The following is an 8,247-nucleotide window of genomic DNA, read 5'->3' on the forward strand; positions in this document are numbered from 1 at the left end:
CGCCCAAAGGAAGTAACTGAAAGCATTTGTTGGCAAAGACAAACTTTGAGCTTTCAAGCAAAAACCAGAATTTTGAAAAATGTAGATCCGTCTTTATGAGCTTGACACTTTGTCAATACGGAAAGACTTTTCTAATGAGATTTACAAATGTTACTACTTAATAGTGCATAATAAAATGTTTCAACATTTGAAAATCCGCATAATTCAGTGGACCAACATTCTCCCAATGACAAATGCATGATGTTCCAAAATCAAGTGTGGTAGAATATGCACGAGTCATCTAATGATTTTAATGTAACAGGGTGAAAAAGTTCACTGGTAGTGTGAGTTTGTACACTGCAACTAACCTTTAAGAAATGACCTCTGGTCGAGCGGGGTAGTGTGAAGAGAATATACAAGACTGTTCCAAAAATCTATTAAAATATTCTTTCCTCTCCCAGCTACATATCTTTGTAATGCTGGCTCTACTTTGTTTACTGCACCAAAACAACATATCTTAACCGACTGATTGCAGAAGATACGTGAGTGCGGCTGCCTTCTAGTAAATCAAATAGTAAGTAAATTTGAAAAAAAGATAATTATTCATCATTTTTTGCTTGGGATAATACGGTTATTTTCATAAAATCGTTTTCATTTGTTTTTATTTTTTTAATGTTTATTTATTTTTGAGAGAGAGAGAGAGAGAGACAAAGCATGAGAGGGGGAGGGGCAGAAAGAGAGGGAGACACAGAATCTGAAGCAGGCTCCAGGCTCTGAGCTGTCAGCACATGAACCTCAAGATCATGATCATGAACTGAGCTAAAGTCACTTAACCAACTGAGCCACCCAGGCACCCCCATAAAATAGTTTTTATATTAACATATGATGGGCTACGTATTGGCATTTTCAAGTGAGTTAAGTTTTTTTTTCAATATTAATTTCTAGTACAGTATATATAAACGACTATAATCTATTTAAACAAAAACTGTCATCTTCAGTAATTTTCAAGTTTAAGGGTCCTAAGGCCAAAAAGTTTACAAATCACTGCTCCAAGATATACACACACTTTTTTATTCTGGCTGAGGATTCTGTACAAACTCCTATGTGGCCACCCATTCTTATGTGAGCTAGACCAACCATGAAATTCAAAGAGCCCATTTTATATTTCTTCCTCTCGAAACAAAATAGAGTTTAGTCCTTCCTTTCCCCAAGATTAACCCAACCATACTTGTCTTTTCAGAGTTGTCAAGAGGTTCAAAGAAAAGAAAGCCCATCCAGTCTAAATCTTTTTCCTCTAATTGGAGAAAGAAAACCTCTAACATTTTTTATACTCCTCTTTGTAAACATAGTACGGAATCATTCATAAGGAAGCCTTGGTTCTTCCTTCCTAGGCCTATTCAGCTTTTAAAGGCAAGTGTTTCCTCAGTGAAAAGCTAAGAATGAGGCACCATAGGAAGATCGAAAAGATTATGAAGGAAGAGAGATTTGTCCTCGTCTGGGGCTACTTTCACTGATGTCATCACCACTGTCATAATCATCATCATCGTTGTCATCATTACCGCCACCACCTACCACATCCATTTATACAATACCCATAGCTACTGAGACTTGTATCTTATATGCCAGGCACTGTGCTAAGTACTTTATAAGAATCACCTCATTTAATCTCTACCACAATCCTAGAAGGCAGATATTATATCATTCCTACTTTTCAGATAGGAAATTGACACTGAGAAGTGAAATAAATAGCTCAAGTCCTCAGCTAATAAGTGGGGTTATCTGGGATTTAATTAAACCAGAGTCTTAACCACTCAACAGAAAAGCTTCGCTGCTTCCTATCAAGTTTATGTACAGGGGGATTAACGATCATCATTCTGAAAGACCTCCCTTGCATTTTGTTTTTGTCAAAGCCCCTTTTCCCTAAAGGATGGGGTAGGAAAAGGGGCTGCATTCAAAATCAGTGTTTATAACTTTGAGGAGTTATTCTGGGAGACTCCTTGTTATGATAGAAGAAGCTTCATTTTGAATAATTTTATGAAGTTTTGATTGTATATATACTAACATTGTAAATGGAATCAATTGTCTTATATGGCTTTCACTTACTGGTAAAAAGAAGCACAGGAGTATTCCTGGTAAGACATTTTCTCCCCCAACACAAAATTTAAGGAGGTCATTATCATGTGGAGTCTTCTATGAGAGAGTCCAGGTTATATAATCAACAATGTCTTCAACTATCATTTCTCAAGCAATAAAGAAGTGTTGTTCAAATGGCCGTTTCTTATATTGACCCTCTATAAAAGCTTAGGGCATGACATTAAATAATATATCCATGAAATATTTCTGAAAGGAGCTAAGTTAATATCACTCATGTATGTTATTCTGTCTGACCCAACCTGATCAGAGACTATGCTTAGAAAACCTGGAGAAATGAATAGTTAATATGTACGTAGCCTCCATTATTACATCTCCACTGAGCTGATGGTAAGTGTTGGCTCACAGTCAACTCTTGATTAGACTTCCTGACATTGCCTGAAGAAGTGATATTATGTTTTGTTTATCAGAAAGAAATCCTGTGCTTTAGATGCCAAACATTCAGGCAGCCGGCAAATCTGTTTTAAAAATTTAGAAGACTGTCATATTCTTAGCAAGAGAAACATTCTGAACTATACCTGGTAACTCTTAGGCATGCCTTGGGTTTTAGCCTCATTTTTTTCTCTCAGAGGGACAGACGTTGAATCTATCTAAATCCTCCCTATAGACAAGCAATAGCTCCAGACCTTGAGCTTGAGTTAGGGTGAGACTGGCCATGAAGGGGCAAATTGTAGACCGAAGGATGCCTAGGGTAAAACACAATCCAAGAATCACTGAGGTTTCCATCAAAGGGGGCTCAGTATGGAGGCAGAATCTTAGGAAAAGTCAGCAAGACAGAAAGCAAAGCTACCACAGGGGATAAAGGTCTTTCCAACACTATAAGTAGGAGATGCTGGGGCCAACGTTCATTTTCAAATGTCTCCAGGTCCAGTATATTTGAAGAAAGGGATTTGCAGCTAGGACAAAGACTGCTCAAACAAAATCTGATCAAGATCTCAAAGAAATATTCAGTTGAGACCACAATCACTACCATTACTGCCAAGTCCCCCTCCTCACCCAGGAAAATAGGGAAGAAAAGGTCATATTATTTCCAGAATAAAATCTTATTAGGATGGGTTAAGTTAAGGATAATAAAATTCCAATATTTTTTATTTTAACTCCCTTAAAATTAGCAGGAAAAAGTCTTGAGGCTACAGAACACAATAATTCCTGCTATATTATTAGCTTCCTATTGCTGCCATAACAAATTACCACAAATATAACAAATTCAAATAGTAAAACTTTATTATTATTTTATAGTTCTGGAGGTTAGAAATCTGAAATGACCATCACTGGATTAAAATCAAGGTTTTGGCAGGGCTTCATTTTTTTTTCTGGAGGGTCTAGAGAAAATTCCATTTTCCTGCTTTTTTTAACATCTAAAGCCTGCCCTCATTTACTTCCTGCTTCCTCATTTACTTATAAGGATGCTTGTGATTACGCTGGGCCCATCTGGATATCCAGGAAGCTCTCCCCATCTCAAGATTAACTGATGAGCTACCTTAATTCCATCTGCTACCTCAATTCTTCTTTGCATGCAACAAAATATATTCACAGGTTTCATCATAGGGAGGCCATTATTCAAACTACCACACAAACCCCCCTCTGCTCCTCCCTCACTCATGCTCTGTGTCTTTCACTCTCTCTCTCTCAAGAATAAATAAACATTTTAAAAAATTAAAAAATAAAAAAAAGATAAAGGGGTGCCTGGGTGGCTCAGTTGGTTGAGCATCTGACTTCGGCATAAGTCATGATCTCACGGTTTGTGAATTCGAGCCCCACATCAGTAGCCTGGAGCCTGCTTCAGATTCTGTGTCTCCCTTTCTCTCTGCCCCTCCCTCACTCATGCTCTGTCTCTCTCTCTCTCTCTCTCAAGAATAAACAAACATTAAAAACTTTTGAAAAAAAAAAAACTACCACACAAACCTATAAAATTTACTTAATGGATACTGAAAAACAAAATTAAAATGAGGCCACAGCCACAAGCCAGTAGAGGAAGATTTGAAGGTATGTAAGAGCTTTTTGACAATACATTTCCTCCTTGAATCTACTGAAACAAAGCTTTTGGTATGATAGGAAAGTTCTCTGACATTTGGCAAACAAACTAAGAAATTCAAATTTATTTTTTTAAGTTTATCTATTTATTTCGAGAGAGAGATAACACGTGTGAGCATGGGAGGGGCAGATAGAGAGGGGGAGAGAAAGAATCCCAAGCAGGCTCCACACTGTCAGTATACAGCCCAACCCAGGGTTCGATCTCACAAACCATGAGATCATGACCTGAGTCAAAACCAAGAATCAGAAGCTTAACCGACTAAGCCACAAACGTGCCCCTCAAATTTATTTTTAGGAAGATACAGTGTAAGTACAGAGTTAACTTAAACGTTATAATTAACTCACATCAAGATCATACTATTAATCAATAGTTCCTGACTACATATTAATACATTTGTGAAAAATTCTTACACTACTCTTATATTCTCAACATAGTTTTAGACATTTTTTGTATTATAAATAATTCCTGTACTTATTTATTCACAGTGTGTCAGTAGTTAGTAATGGATTATATCTATATAGTCATTGTGGAAGATAATATGTCAAGATTCTACCTTAAAATTTGTTGAGAGAGATGTTAGAATTGCATTCTGCAGGAATATTCAGAATAAAGTGGCATTCTAATCTGGAATGGATAAAGGATCTTTCACTAATGTAAAGTATAGTAAACTTTGAGTCCATCCTGAAGAAAATACGTCTGAATTTTATTTACAACAACATAGATATGGTCCAATCATTTAGTTAGAGACTGAGAAATTCTTTTGACAAAAAAAAATTCTTACATCCTTTTCAGCTTTAAATTTTTTAAATCAATGAAGTTACTGGATCAGGCTGTAAAAAAAATCCTAGAAGTTAGAAAATGCAAATGAATATGTCATAAAACTGTAGAACCTAGAGAAATAATATGCATTGTCATCATTAGATGATTTCAATCAATCATTTATCTTCAAAAGTAATTCCACAAGAAATAGCATTCCCCACTGTACCTTCATTATTGGATTGGAACTGATGGCTGAGCCCAAGACTCCCATTGATTTAATTCAATTTTTAAAAGAATAAGCTACTTATAAAAGGATTTTAACCTAATACATTTATGTGTGACTTCATCTGAATTCCATTTGAGGTGTTGTCACTCTAACTTTGCCAATTATTTTTATTATATTTTGTTTTATTTTTTTTTTCAACTTCCTGGAAGTCTTGATCAAGACACGGGAGTTGGGAGGCACAGTTTAAGCACAGAGTACTCAAAATTAATTTCTTGGCAGTTTTTTCTAAAACACAACTGAAAGGATTTGTCATAATTCTTTGGACTCAGAATGTTATTTGTGCAACTAAAGCAGCCATTTCTCTCTTTTAACTTTCTTCTGTCCTTTGGTCAGACTCAGGAACAATATGGAGAACAACATTAACAGTTATGGAAATTGTGGTCATTTTCAAGCTTGACTACAACACTCATTTCCAGGATTAAGCCAAACAAAAGATGATTATTATTAAGAAATAGTGTTAAGCTTCCAGTTGGATATAACCCTTGAGGTTTACCTGGTCCACATGTGTTGGAGAAACACAGGTTTTAGTGCATACTGGTAATTAGTCACCTGGCTCCCGACCGTATGTATCCATACCACCTTTCCTCACTTCAGTGTTCCAATTTCATTGGGTTTTCACCATCTTCCATGCAGTCATGTGCTAAGGAAGGTGACTTGATCCCCAGAGCCAATCCCTGCTCCCTTCCTCAAGAGCAAGCCAAAAGCCATCACATGGACTCCATTATCATTTCTCCCGTGGTTTACAAAACTCTCAGAATGAATGTAAACTGTGGAAGATCTTGAAAAGAATACATGACTCAAGACAGTAAAAAAAAGTGTTCCTCTACTCTCTCACAGCCCCTGACCCTTTAAACCATCTTCCTCCTTTTACATATCTCCATGAATCATTAAGTCATAAACTCTTTTCTCAACCTTATAATAGAACTAGGGACACAAAACAGGTTGAGCTACTTACTGTATTTCTCAAAAGCATTTTAAGTTGCTTAGCTCCTAGCTCTTTCATTTCTAACCAGTCTTTTTCGCAGTAGCTACCAAAATACCCACTGAGCTGTTTGGAACGCTCATCCTTACCAGGGCAAGGCTCTGCAATTGCTTCAGCTTGAAGACAAGAAAAGTTGGCAACTCAGCTGACATACCCCTTTTCATAGTGTAATAGAAAGGAGGTGGCGGGGGGTGGGGGGGGGGGGAGGGGCGGAGGAGGATCCTACTTAAGTAAAAAGATGATGGCAGACACTTTCATTGAAGAAAACCCCTTGATGAGCCATGGCAGATCTTTCAGGGTAACAAACAGTGGTGTGCGTAGGCAACTGGAGCTGTAGTATTCTACACAATAACATGAGGGCAATATAAGAGAGGATATGTACAAGGAGAAAAGAGGGAGAAAAAGAGGAAAAGGAAACTGATCAGCAGTCTTCCTGCTGCCTATCAAACTTTTCCAGCACAGCATAGTTCAGTCCAGAAGAAAACTCTCGGGGTCATAGAACACAAATTGCCTCTCTTTGTTTGCTGTGACTTAAGTAAAAATACAAGAAAAAGAAAAAGTAATAGCAATGGCACCACAGCCTCTATTGTTAAGGCCAAAAGTCTAATATTTTAGAGACTGAATCCTAAGTGTTTGTAAATAGAAATAAGTTCATTATGGTGAACATATCAACTTGGATGGAATCAGAATGGATAGCACAGAGTACAACGGGAACAGCATGGATTCAAGAAACAAAACACCAAAGTCCATACAAGACGTAACAGAGCTGGACAGATTCACTAGTAGATTCACCAAGTAAGCCAAGAAACGATTTGTACAGAAAAGCAGTGTGGTGTAATAAACTGAACATACGTTTTGTTTTAGACCTGAAACAGGCCTGGGATCAAAGTGTTAACATTAAATATTTGCACTAATAAGCAGGCATCTCTAGATGTAACTTATTTTTTTACAAGTCTGTATTTATATTCTGCTTCATATTTTTTATTTATATTAATGCTCCAGTTTTAAATAATTGATTACAATGTATGTATTGACAAATCCTCTTGTTGCCAGTATGTAATTCTAAAATAAAGATCAACTTCAGTTCTTGCTAAGGGAGAGAGTTAATTGTGTTGGACTTAACCAACATCTCTTTACCCTGATGCCCTAACTGGTTAGACATATCCCTTACATTTCATTTTGCCTGGACTTGTAGTCATCTGGACTTGTAGAAGTGATAACCTGAGGCACTTTATATGTTCCTGATATGCAATAACTCTTAATAAATTACGTCATCTTTATGCCGCAGAAAACCCCTGAACACTCTTTGTGCTGAAATTTAACATAACATATACTGAAACATTTCATGCATTTACAAATCTGTCCTCATATAGATGTTCACTTATGTCTCTTCAGCACAGCTCTTACTGGCATCAGTTACCTGAAAACAATCTCTGGCATACTTCTTACAATGTAGACACATGCAATGAAAGGGTAGAACTTAGAGTTGAAATAAACTGATACTAAGCCATACTATTTCAAACCAAATTGTTACAGTTGTGTGTGCTTTTCTCGACCTACCCTGCCCTCTAGTATCTTTCACAGCTCTCCCACCCTGTCTGCCAATATCAAGCTTATTAGATTTGATTGAAATCCCTTTATTTGCATTAAACAGTTTTGTTTGTTTCTTTTGGCTTGAGATTCTGTGATCATTGAAAAAATGCTAATGTCATGTAAACCAGCCAAACACTTTTGTTCATAAATATTGGATGTGCTAGTATTTTGCATGTTTTATACTTCTTTTAAATTTTAACATTTAGCTGAGCATAGTATCATTTACTCTCATTATTCACTGAACTAGAAATAGAAGTGTAAAAGTGATGATATAATGATTGTGATCTTTTTAATATTAAATAACAGTAATTATGTGATAGTAAAAAAAGAAAAATACATAGTTCTCATTGTGCTTATAGTAAGGAGAAAATGTCTTGAAAACAAAACATTACTTGCTGGCATTCAGTTTGCCAAAATTTTCAGTAAATTATTTCACTAAGGATAACATAATTTATCTTCCAC

Source organism: Panthera tigris, chromosome C2, assembly GCF_018350195.1.
Source record: "Panthera tigris isolate Pti1 chromosome C2, P.tigris_Pti1_mat1.1, whole genome shotgun sequence".
NCBI lineage: Eukaryota > Metazoa > Chordata > Mammalia > Carnivora > Felidae > Panthera > Panthera tigris.